Source organism: Saimiri boliviensis, chromosome 10 (assembly GCF_048565385.1).
Source record: "Saimiri boliviensis isolate mSaiBol1 chromosome 10, mSaiBol1.pri, whole genome shotgun sequence".
Taxonomy (NCBI): domain Eukaryota; kingdom Metazoa; phylum Chordata; class Mammalia; order Primates; family Cebidae; genus Saimiri; species Saimiri boliviensis.
This window is the reverse complement of record NC_133458.1, coordinates 40283983-40297290: the sequence shown is the minus strand read 5'-3', so window position 1 is coordinate 40297290 and position 13308 is coordinate 40283983. Positions and strand designations below refer to the sequence as shown.

At 40.9% G+C, this 13308-nt stretch overlaps 1 protein-coding gene and 1 long non-coding RNA gene across 2 annotated transcripts in view; one reads left to right on the top strand and one right to left on the bottom strand.

Annotated features, from left to right (window-relative positions):
* The window catches only part of LOC141580053 (uncharacterized), a 129146-nt gene that overhangs the window by 104436 nt on the left and 11402 nt on the right, over positions 1-13308 (bottom strand). The window lies entirely within an intron of this gene.
* MET (MET proto-oncogene, receptor tyrosine kinase) overlaps positions 7091-13308 on the top strand; it is a 126725-nt gene continuing 120507 nt past the window's right edge. The window contains exon 1 of the mRNA XM_003921059.4: positions 7091-7575. The gene's annotated coding sequence lies outside the window, so the exon portion shown is untranslated. The remainder of the gene's footprint in view (positions 7576-13308) is intronic.

Here is a 13308-nt window from a genome sequence, read left to right as displayed (position 1 = left end):
TGGTCAAATATCAAAATTCAGTTTAAATCTTGAAATAGCCCTAAATCATATGACCTCGTTGATCAGATTAACAAGATTATTTCTAAATCTCAATTTCACTGGGGATGTTTAAACCTATTTTTGACCAGCCATTGGAATACAGAACGACAAAGGAAACATCTGGTTGTTCTTAACGTTGGGGTGACAAATCCACTTGTTAACAGTAGCAATGGGAGAGCTGACAGAACCTGATAACAGCTCCAACACGGGAGCTCAGCCCACAACAGATGGACCAGACACTTCAGGGAAAGCTTTAAAAAGATGTCTTTTCTAATTCAGGTTATACACTCCTTGAAAGTTCCTTCAACATAAGCATGAAAGTTTGCAGATGATTTTATCAGATCTGACAGCTTTTTTTCTAGAGGTTAGTTTGCCATTGCCTCCCGGGGTTAGTTTGGTTGAATTTCACTGGATTTTGTAAGTAAAGGCAGGAACGTTTCTAACAGGACAACAAACTGAAAGTCCTAAGCAGTTTGCATCACTGTCAACTTTCTGAGCACAACCCTTGACTGGTCACAGTTTGTCTGTGTTCTTTTTTTTTTTTTTTTTTTTTTTTTTTTAAATAATTCTTCATCAGCTAACCAAGATTAACCCAGAGTTACTGCCATTTCTTCTATGTGTTTGGACATAGATTAACAGTAATTATGTTTAGGCTCTAGGGTTGTTTAAAAAAAGAAAACCTCAAACCCTGTCCAGTGCAAAATTGTTGGAAGGCATTTTAATACAACCATCTTAATCATATTTCAAAATATATTAGTCACGTATAATAGTTATAGTGATTCTAATCAAACTCTAAACATTCTATCTTTTTTCAATGCCACTAAGGCCTATATATTCCTTCTTAAACTGTTAAATTTTGTAGCCATTTTTAATTGTCTAATTTACTTTTAGACTCACCAAATAAAAGATCCCTAAATTGATTATTAAATCATTCCTACTGGAATAGAATAAAGAATTTAATCATATTTAGACAAGGTAGTAGTTAATAAAAACCACACACTGAAGTACTTTCTAATATAATGTCCCCTTACCTATACTACAATTAGTAAATTGTTTGGTATATTGGCTTTAAATGGACTGGCTTCAGTAAAATTTTGGTTGATACTTAATATTTTTAATTTTCATCATGGAACTGTTTTCATTGCTGAAGAAACTGATCCACAGGGGTTAAATACCAAAGTACTCATCAAGTTAGCTGTAAGACCTAGAATTGCAGTAATCACACAAACTCACACACTCACGGACACATTTTTTAAAAGTGATCCATAATGAAATTCTGATTAAAAAAAAAAAAAGCATTTTAGTTTCCTTGGCACATTATTTTCTAAGATAGGTTGCTTTAGTGCCAGAGTTTAAATTAATGGATGGACTGGATAAAGTAATTTGGAAATGATGCTACACTATGCTGTATAAAAATGAAATTTTTCTTTTCCAAAATTTGCCACAAGGTAAAAGACAGAGAAAGAAAAGAAAAATAAATGAACATGACTTTGGAGATAGAGGCACTGACAGGTCAAAGAGTTATGGAGGCCACCTTCCAGGACTTTTTAGAAGTCTTGGCCTTAATTCCTCATCTTCTAAGAGGACAGAGACTCTCCAAAATACCCTCTCTTAGGACTTCTCACTCCCTGTCATCTGTTGCTTTCTTTCTTTCTCACATTCCCTAGGTTCCCAAAGGAGAACTCAGAAATTGTGAAAACAGAGGCACTAGAGAAAGAACATTCCAGTTCCTCTTCGCATCTCACAGGTCTTGGTCCTAGGCACCTACAGTCCACCACTTAGGCCACCCTGACTGCCCGGAACCCTGGTTCCAACCTGTGCAGTGTTCTACAGGTGGACAGCATGGCACTTTTGGCCTGCACTTCCACATCAGTCCCCAAGGATCAAGCCAGCAGAGAAGTGGCCATGCCTTAGGTTATGGCTGACTTTGTAGACAGAGAAGGAAAATGAAAGGATGCCTTAAATTCTACTTCCCAAAAAAATAACTATTGGGTATTAGGCTTAATACCTGGATGATGAAATAATCTGTACAACAAACCCCCGTGACACCAGTTTACCTATATCACAAACCTGCACATGTACCCCTGAACCTAAAATAAAAGTTTAAAAAAAAAAAAGGTCTACAACTCCCAGTTAAATGACTGCACCATTCATCACAGAACCAGAGACAAGTTTAAAATAATAATGGAGGCCGGGCATTGTGGTTCATGCCTATAATCCCAGCATTTTGGGAAGTCAAGGCAGGTGGATCACTTCAGGTCAGGAGTTCAAGGCCATCCTGGCTAACATGGTGAAACCCCATCTCTACTAAAAACACAAAAATTAGTATGGTGGCAGGTGCCTGTAATCCCAGCTACTCAGGAGTCTGATGCAGGAGAATCACTTGAACCTGGGAGGCAGAGGTTGCAGTGAGCCGAGATAGCACCATTGCACTCCAGCCTGGGCCACACAGCAAGACTCCATCTTAATTTAAATAAACAAACAAACAAACAAACAAATAAAATAGGAGTGCAATCATTCTGGAAAGACACAGACTTAAACCAGCTGCATGACTTTGGATAAGTTACATGATCTCTCTGAGCCTCATTTCCCTCAATGTAAACCAAGAAGGAGGAAAAGCTATTAGAGGAAAAGCTCTATTCTGGAGCTTTGCTATGAGGATGTAAGCAGAGCTCCAAACTCATGACAGATACATGGTACACATTTAATACATGAGAGCTAAATATGTTATACCTTAGCCTGATGTTAGAAGAGAGGTCACAAGCTGGATGTGAAAATAAACCAAGTCGCTAACAAAATTGCAGCACCCTGTTGGATATGGTAATTTATTTTTAATTTTTCTGCCCACAATTTGCTAGGTCTTCTAATAAACATTGTGCTACTTCAGCTTGTAGCCTAGCAGTCTTGTTCTTGTCCTCAATATTAAGTACACTCAGTCATATTTTTAGATAACTTAACATTGCATATTTATTTTTAGAGAGCCCCGCCACATATAAATGACCAATACAAATCAACATAAAAGCAGTTCATATCCAAAGTGCCTAGTTTTAGCCCTCTGTAGCTGGCAGTTCCATTCTTTAACATGAAGTTTCCTAAACTGTATAATCTATAACACTAATTTTACAGGAAATTGACACTGAAGATATATTAAGAAAAATAAAAGCATTCCACGATCAATTAAACTGGGGAGATGGGAGAGTAGGAAAAGTTAGGAAGGGTTTTTCTGGGTTTTGGTTCGGTTTTGCTGTTTTGATTTAACCACATGAATTTTCAAAACCTTTGACATTCGAATGTACACATCTCTAAAAAGTTAAGAAGAATCCTACATTTCCAAATTTTATTTGCCCTCAGAAATGATATGAGGCACCATCACCTGAATTCTTCTATTGTCTTTTTGTAGAGACATTTGTCATAGGCAAAATAATAGGGGTGATGGGGCAGGGGGAAGGGAAAAGCAGAGTAAGAGAAGGAGTTCCAGAGTAACTACTCTTTAAGGCAGGGATCACAGATCCTAATGCCTACAGGACAAAGTGACATCAAAATCAGAAGTGGGTTGGATGCAGCCCAAGAGAAAATGGTAGGTCAATGACAAACAGCAGCACATATGGTCTTTCTACCTCAATTCACACTTTTAAAAACATTCTGTGCACCTGTATATGTCTGTGGACCCTATTCACCACACATTGCAAACATGAAGCCCCTATTCTAAGAAGACTGCTTTCATTTTAATTTCAAATACAGCACCAAATTAGAGAGTGCCTTCAAAGATCCAAATTTTAATGTGTTAAAGGGAGAGCAAAAAGATGGGTCACATTAGAGCAGAAGGTAGCTGTTCCTCTCTCTCTGATCACAGCTACCACTAGGCCCATTTCAAAGTTAAGAGATGGGATCCTGTTTATAGTTCAACATTATGTTACCCACAAGTGGGTGAACAAATACCACTCATGCCTTTGGATCATTTGTATTTTAGTAGACACTGTTCCATGTACTCTACTCGTAGCTCCTCATCTTATCCTCACAATAACCCTATCATGATCCCATTTCACAGATGTGATGCAGAGAGTTTAATCCACCTGCCTGTAGCTACACAGCTGCAAGAGACAGAGCTGGGATTGAAATCCAGATTGTCTGGTTCTAAAACTCTTAACTATTATGCTCTGTATAGTCTTGAAGATATCACTCCCCATTTGAGGGGGTCTATCAGTTTTAATTGCTTTTGACTGCAGGTGACAGAAGTCCCAGCTGCCAGTGTCTGGAACAAGTTTTGTTTTTGTTGTTTTTACACAAGACAAGAAATCCGGAAGCAGGTATCTACTGGCAGAAGTGCTGTAGCTCAGCAATGTTACCACCAACTTCTGCATGCTGGTCATAAGATGTTTAGCTCTCCACTGGACATCATATATGAAATCAGGAAGCAAGAAAAGATAAGGGGTGGCACCAGCTTTAAACCCTTTCCCACAAGCCCTCATCAGACTTCAGCTTATACCTCATTAACAGAATGATATCACATGGCCATGTCTAGCTGCACAGGAGTCTGGGAAAGCAAGTATTTCTCTTTTCCAGCCCCAAGAGTGGAGGCAGGAACTGGAAAATCTGGTCGGAAACAGGTGCTGGCTTAGCCAGCCAACAGTGTGGACCACAAGATATTTGGTTTGGTTAAGAAAATACCAACAGAACTTCATCATACAGTGTGTCACCCATCCCATGAACCCAAGGAAAGTTAAACAGCAACAATTAAAAGTTTGCTGCAAAACCAAAATTGAATTTTAGAACTCTTTTAAAATATCTGTTTCCATTCATTTCCAAAAATCTGAAATTATCTGTAAGCCTTTTCCCAATCAAATCTGTCTAGGTAGTGTGTAAAAATTACTTGACTTTTACACACCCAGATACTTTTAGTTATGCTATTGTTAGTTATGTTATTTTCATAAAATGTTATCTCCTTATTTACAGTTAATAAGTCAAAATGACAATTTTTAATACAGTTTCAAAACTGGATAGGAATTTGTCAGTTATTAGAAACTAGGAAGCTTCAGTGCTAAAAATGCATAATAGGTTGTTTGTATTTATCATCTATTTTATTTTCCAATTGGGATTGGCTTTTCTGGGCCTTTCTACAACTTTAATTGTAAATTTTTTCTTTTATATTTTTATCATGGCACTCAAACTCAGAAAACCTGTTAAGGCAACTACATAATGTGATCTAAAAATCCAGTTAACATATTGCTATGGAAACCAGGAAATAGAAACAGCACTCTAATCATTCCTTTAGACAGCCATGGCTAAGTGTGTGTGTGTGTGTGTGTGTGTGTGTGTGTGTGTGTGTGTGTGAAAATTTTTAAATGCTTTAATTTATTCAACTTTTATTGAAAGCTGTTACTGAACCCAAAATCTGTAATTGATCTGTCCATAAATAGGCCCAGTGTCTTGTAATCAGTAAATTAGTGTTTTTTAATGAGCTGTAGTCATTAATAAATTACGCCATGCAGTATCGGGAAATCTCCAGTAGGGCGGCGTTGCTTATTTAGCCTTGGTATGGTATGAAAGACACCTGACTGGGCTGAGAGCTAAGTTCTAGTCTTGCCCCTCTTACTAACCAGCCGTGTGACTCTCCTGGGAACTCTTAGAAACTCAGTTTCTTCATCTGCAAAATGGTTCAATGCAAGACTTTAGTAAAGTAATGGGAACGTTCCTTTTACATAAAATTGCGGAATCGCAAGGTTAATCACTTTTGAGGATTGAAATCAATCTCTTTTTTTGTTTGTTTGTTTGCTTGTTTGTTTTTGAGACAGTCTCGCTCTGTCGCCCAGGCTGGAGTGCAGTGGCGTGATCTCGGCTCACTACAACCTCCACCTCCCTGGTTCAAGCAATTCTCCTGCCTCAGCCTCCCAAATAGCTGGGATTACAGGCACACACCACCACGCCCAGCTAATTTTTGTGTGTTTTTAGTAAAGACAGGGTTTCACCAAGTTGGCCAGACTGGTCTGGAACTCCTGACCTCAGTCAATCCGCCCGCCTCGGCCTCCCAAAGTGCTGAGATTACCAGCGTGAAGCCTGGGATCACTCTTATATAACCTCTGATAATGTCTGGCACATAGTAAGCTCTTGAGAAATGATACTTACTCTTACTATATTTTTCTATCTTTAATTCTGTAGTGAACAAGACCTGAACCTGCATAGTAACTGTTATTTTCACCCATTACTTTCAAAAACGAAGAGATCCACGTCTCATTATCTATTGCCATGACCGAACAAGCCCGCATGAGAGTCGGAACGAACTCAAGTTCTCACTGGTAAAGCTCCTTCCTTAGATCCTATTACCTTCGAGTGTTCATTTACTCTTGTAGCAGTGTCAACTTTTATAACGAAATATAAAATTATCCCAACACAATCCAAATAGAGTTCACTAAGGCCCCAAAAGCTCTTTTTAAAAAATCATCATAAGATTTCAACATTCAAGAATTAAACTTTTGTTCTGTTTTGCTTGCTCATCGCTATTTGTTCAGTTATTTAATCAGCCTGCTTCCGGCTAAGAAAAAAAAAAAAGTTGAAGAAATGGAAGTCTCCTCGGGGTTAAACTCCTGTGTTGTTCTCCCTTGCAGAAATCTGAGTTATTATAGCAGACGATAATCGGTGCATAACGAAATCATTGGGACAATTCGTCCATCCACTCCTACCTCCGCCTCTAACAATGAACTCCTTGTTTCTGCGGTGCCCAAATCTTTCTATACCCGGGTGGATGCCGGGCGGTTAGCGGAGACGTGGGAGAGGCCGAGAGCAGAGCTCGCGCCCTTCCCGGGGCCAGCGCGCGGGGTGCCAGGAGGGTGCGTACCCTGCCTCTGCGCGCCGGGTGACACTCGCCGCCCAAGCGCCAGGAGGGGGAGACTCGGTCCCGCTTATCTCCTGCTGAGCTAACTTCAGACCGCCTGAGCTGGGGGAGGAGAGCGCGCAGCCAGGGCGAGAAAACTTCTCCACCTAGAAAGTTTCACCTTGCCGTGGGCGGGGCAGGGGCGGGAGGAAACGCGACCCCCGCGGGGCCAGGCGCGGCGCGGACGGCAGGAAGGGCGGGGGCCGATTTCCCTCTGGGTGGTGCCAGTCCGCACCTCAGCGGTCCTTGGAACCCGCGGACTAGGCGGACGGACAGCGCGCGAGGCAGACAGACACGTGCTGGGGCGGGCGGGCGAGCGCCCGGGTCTGGTCGCCTGGCGGTGCCTCCCGCCCCGACGCGCCCGGGCCGCCGCGGGCCGCGCGAGCCGATGCCCGGCTGAGTCACTGGCCGGGCAGCGCGCGTGTGGGAAGGGGCGGAGGGAGCGCGGCCGGCGGGCGGGGCGCTGGGCTCCGCGGGGCCGCAGGTGACCCGAAGGCCCTCGCCGCCCGCGGCGCCCCGAGCGCTTTGTGAGCAGATGCGGAGCCGAGTGGAGGGCGCGAGCCAGATGCGGGGCGACAGCTGACTCGCTGCGAGGAGGCGGGGAGGCGCGGAGCGCGCGGGTGGTCCCTGCGCCGCTGACTTCTCCACGGGTTCCTGGGCACCGCAAGGTAAAACTGCAGCCCCTCTTCAAATCCCGCACCCCACCCCTCGCCCCAGCGGTTCTGCTTTCTTTGTTCCCCTAAGAGACCTGACTGCCGTTCCAGGGGGCAAAACCACGGAGGTGGGAGAGAGTTTAGGAGCTTCAGAAACTGAAGAGACATGGCCAGGAGGAGGGCGAAACGAGAATGGGGCTTGTCGTTTTAGAGGGTTGCTTCTGATGGCCACCTGTGTGACTTAGGAGGGAGAGGGGCTCTGGGACAGCGGGTGATGTGTGACTGTTATGGCCCAGCAAGTTTTAAAGCTAGGATCTGACTCAGCCCTTACAAAAGGGATCCGGTCATCCTCGTCCCACCGCGATGCAGTCGGCAAGGTTTGAGCCGAGCTGTTTCCTTGTTCCCAGCCTTGCTTTATCTGTATTATGTTGAGGTCCTTCCAAGGGGCAGGTGTTTCTGTGAAAGTCTGAATTTTTCATTTCTGGCAATCACGCGGGGCTTGTGATCCATCCATTTTCCATCGTACCTTATCTCTTTCTGGGCTTGTGGAGGCCATCTATCTTATTAGGTGAAATAGATTATAACCAGAGGCTGGGCAATGTGGCCAGTCATAGCGCTGACCCGATAATTAAAGCACCAGTGAAGTACTTTCCCTGACTATTGTCAATGCAAAATTTACTCCGAGGTACTGTTTCCCATTCATATCTTTTATGTTTTAAAGGAACCATTTGCTAATTTGGCAGTTGGAGAGGGCTCCAGTGGCTCATGCATGAATAGTTGCCCAGTGTATTTTACCTTATCACAGTTTTATGTTCAAAGGAACCCTCAGGCAGAATGAAATATTGTCAGCTCTCTTAGGCAAAATAATCAAGATACTTTAATTGCTATGTTAAGATGGTCCATGAATGTGAGAGGATTGTAAAAGCTGACACTAGAGACAATATAGACTATCTGGACCCTCTCTTGAATTTTAAGAAGATTGTTCACATTCTGTAGCTTTGGGTGGAGGTTTATTCTGTCGCCAGACACATGCACATTGCCATGCAAATGAATTCAGAAAAACATTATATTCCCTTACAGCTAAACTATTATAGCTGACTAATGAATATTTTCTGCATGAAGATGATCTGAAAATGATGTACATCGTGTTTCTCTGTGCCATGGGGGCATAAATTGCATTTTTATGTACACAGTGTAAGTGGTGCTTGGATTATTTACAGGTACATAGCTTTCCTTCCTTGTACTAAGCTAATTGAGCTTTGTTTTTAACATGTAAACTTCCATAATGGAACAGAAGTGAGGTACTTTGGTTCCTATCATTTGCAAGTCTGTGGTGTAGTCAATGCTGAATAACACAGGGAAAATTTACATCATTCATAAGAAAATTTTGTAGTACCAAAAATGTGTCTGATAGCCTAGAAAATGTACTGGTGTTTTAAAAATTCTATTCAGTTTTCGAACTTAATGGTGCATAGGTTATTAACGTAAAAATATTTTGCTTTTAACGTGATGGAATTTGTGGCATATAGAGGATGGTCTGTTGACTACTGCTTTTTCAAAATTGCTTTGTTCTTGATACATGGCAATAGAGGTTTACATTAGATGTAAACTACATGCTTTCAAAATTAGTGGATGGAGTTTATCTTCATGATAAAAATGTACCAGATTAAGTATAGCCAGTCAACATGAAAGCTCATAACTAATATTTTCACTACTTTTAAACCTATAATGGAGAAAAATGGCCCTTTTCTAAGCAGAAGAAATATCCATATTTTATAAATTCCTTTTAAGACTATGTAAGTATATGCGTTGCATTAATCTTGAAATCTTTAAAAAAATTTGTCTTAATGAGGGGTAGACTGAGAAATGCATCTCAAAAATCAATTTCCTTAGCTGTTGTTAAAATATTGTTCAAAATAGCATTAGTCTAATTATCCTTCTGCAAATCTACATAATAGTCTGAAATAAACTTTATCTCAGATGTAGTCATCCCAAAACAATGTGAATAACTCAAAGGGGTTAACATCCTCTAACTGGCTTATTTTCTCCAAGTGGCTGCACCAGAGACATGATGGCAGTCCCATGGCGAGCACAGTTCCTCACACATTCAGGTTACCTCCCATTTCTCTGTCCTCTTCCTCCTCAACCCTTTCTCTTGGCTTGATCGGAGCTGCTGCCAAGGCCTTCTGTGTCCCCATTTCTCCAGCCCAGTTTGCTGGTTTCTTCTTTAGGCATTAGGCTTAGTGATCCTCACCGGAGTCATCTATGTGTTCTTTTTCATGGTCTAAATCCCTAAGATTTCCTTGGTCTTCTGTGTTTATTCATGGGATACTCAATTTCCTCTTTGTGCCCTCTTATGGGGAGAAAATGTATGTAGAAACTCAAGTGTCAGGAAGTGAGCCTTCTTTTCCTGGCTGGCGTATGCTGAAACTAGTGTTTTTGACACCAAGCCCTCAGGGCAAGAGTTTCTTCATGGGTTTTCCTCAGTGCAAAATAAATAGTCACGTCTCAGGAATAAATGATAGGTATACTGACTAATGTTAGTTCAGGATCACTTTGATGATGTGTTCTCAACTGATGCTGGGTTGCTGCCAGACCCACATTTCCCTGACCAAAAATAACTAGGACCTATATATTGAATATCATATGTGCCAGGTACTAGAACATTTTCTTTAAAAGAAAGAAATGGAATATGCCCTTGAAGAGTTTACAATCTAGATATGCAGACAAATATCACATATAAAATGAACCCAAATCCATAATTTTAAGGGAACATCACACAAGAAACACTTTTGAAATCATCCTATTTGCTATTAAATAAAAGAATTTTTTTTTAATCAAAGATTGGAACTTAAAAACCTTAAAATTTTCAAGCTGCTTCTGCATATATCATCTTTCTGACACCAAAACAATCTTACAAGATAGGCAAGTCTGATAACATCTTAACATTCTCATCTTATAGACAAGGAAACTGAGTTTGAGACTAGCTCCATGTTATTTCGATAGCACCATACCACCTCTCCCCAGACATCAGCTATTGAAAACGTTTTCCACAGAGGCATAATTAGGGATGCTTAAGATAGTGATAAATGATGAATATAACATATCTAGTCCCTGCAGTTTTTCTCACCTTCTTTCTCCAGTTCTCACTCTTTTTTAAAAAAATTTATTGTTATTTCTTTTTTTTTTTTCTTTGTAGTAAGACATACCCAGAAAAGGTTTCATTCATATGTGTGGGGTATTCTGCTCCTGTTGTCAGGATTAAGAGCTGTGAATAATTTTGTAATCTATCCTTCTATCAGAAAACCCATTCTCAGATATCTTTTCAGCTGTGTTAAACAGTTCCCCTTGGGATTTGTTTCAATAAAAACAACCAGTAAAATCTGACTACTTTGCTTTTCATGGGACAAAGTGAAGAAAGTGTTTTTATAAGCTGTAAAACTTAATTGAGAGAAAAATCACATGTGTCATTTGTAGCAGAAGGTGTGAGCCCCGTGAAATAAAAAACAGTTAACTTTGTAATCACATACCCAGGTACACATATTTCTCTCTGTGATTGCATAAATGTGTGCAAGTATGTTTAAGCAGGTTACTCACATTGATTTTAATTTCTATAATAAATTATGTAGCTATAGGGCCCATATGCAATTATATAATGGGCAATCGAATTTGAAAATATATTTCTCCTAATATAATAAAGGAAAGCAATTATGAAATGTGCTTAGAGAATCACAGTTTACAGTGAAAGCTAGGTTCCTGTACTCCAAGAATGTGAGTGAGGATTTAATCATTCATTCAGGATAATTTTTTGACAACTTACCAGGCATAGCTCTAAAATCTGGTGTTTCCGCAGAGAATAAAACAGACAAAAATTTCTAACCTCATGATGCTCTGTTCTATTGAGTTGGGAAACAATAATGAAATACATAACTAAATGTGTTGTATGTCAGGTGATAACAACTTCAAGGTAGAGTAAAATGGAAAAGAGAATAGGAACTGTCAAGGATAAGAGGAAGTGGGATGGTGATTGAAAAACTCAATAGTGAGGTCAGAGAAGGCTTGTCTTCAAAGGTGGGCTTGGTGATAGAGCTTGAAGGAGATGAGGAGGTGAGCCAGGTGAATATCAGAGCACTTTTCAGAAGTGCCATTCGCATCTTGTTTTCCTCAAATTGTGCAGTTCACAGCTCACAAAACTGTCCTTAGAGTCCCTGGTTTTATAGGGCGATACCTTAACAGTGCCCCTGGTTTTGTAGGGAGATACCTGGACAGTGCCTGCCATCATTAGCTACAGCCTTAAAGATGAAGATACAGGAATGGCCCACAACTTTTGGTTTGTAAGATATGGAAGATGAAGACCCAGAGTGTTTTTTTGCATTCACCTGGTCCCATCGCATACACCACCCTCTTTCAGAAATATTGCTCCATTCGAACAACTTTCCTTCTTCTTTTCCATGCTGTGAGCCTGGCACAGTGGAATTTGTTGAGAATAATACCCATGGCCTTTTTTGCTGATCCCTTCTGTGGTGTAAATCTAAAGACAGCAAGAGGCAGTTGCTGATGGCGTGCAGCCTGTCCGCTATGCATTTCTTTCTCTCCCCCTCATGATCCTTCCTTTTCCCTGTCCAGTATGAAGTAACCGCATTAGATTTTCTTCCTCTTTTCTTCCTGTTCCCTTTTTCCCCTATTTATATCCTGTATCAAGATTTGCAGATACCCGTGGCCTCTTTCGCTGATCCCTTCCGTGGTGTAAATCTAAAGACAGCAAGAGGCCGTTGCTGATGGCGTGCAGCCTCTGTCCGCTATACATTTCTTTCTCCCCCTCACTCTCCTTTCTTTTCCTTTTCCAGTATGAAGTAACGGCACTGAATTTTCTTCCTCTTTTCTTACTGTTCCCTTATTTGCCTATTTATATTCTGTATCAAGATTTTCAGACAGGTAACTTAAATCAGGAAAACTAACCATTTCATTAGGGATTGACAAACTGCTTAGGAAAAGTCCTACCTAAGAGGGGCAGTCACTACTTGGCATGATTAGAGCTGCCACGAGGCTCTGTGTATGGCACGGGCCCATGTGGTAGTATCTTTCAGATTTTCAAGAGAAGCTAGAATCTCCCAATTTTAAAATGTTGACTCGGTATCTTTAAAACGCTGTACAGCTTACAGTGGCACAAAGTCTGCAGGCCAGATTGGACTCCTGATGGTCGCAATTGCAGCAGCATGCATGACCTAAGAGCCCCAGGACTGCTTCTACCCAGTATTTTATTTTCTAAAATTCTCAGAAAATTAACTGGAATTCTCTGGAAAATTAACTAAGCAAATTTTTAAAAACCAATCTTTTATGTCAGTTTCTATTGGTATGTACTTATTTTTCAATCAGTATCAGCCCACATACTTTACATCAAACTATGTACATTTCTAAACTGAAGGGTAATCTAGTTGTTTCACTCTTAAACTGAAGCAGTCATTTTTTGAAACCTGAATCCATCATGGCTTTATGCATCAATTTCATTTCCAAGTTCTCTGATTCAGGATAAACTCACCCTTTGGAATATTCTCTTCCTCTCTCCCTCTCTCTCTCTCTCTGTCCCCCTCTCTCTGGAAATGCCTGAACTTCACCCATTGTTATTACCCTGCCATTGAAATTCAAAACATGCACTGCCCTGCTGATTTCCAGTGCCCTTTAAAAGCAATCAGATCAGTGTTAAAATCTATTTTTCCAAAGGAATAAAAGCTCATAGGTTGTGCGCTA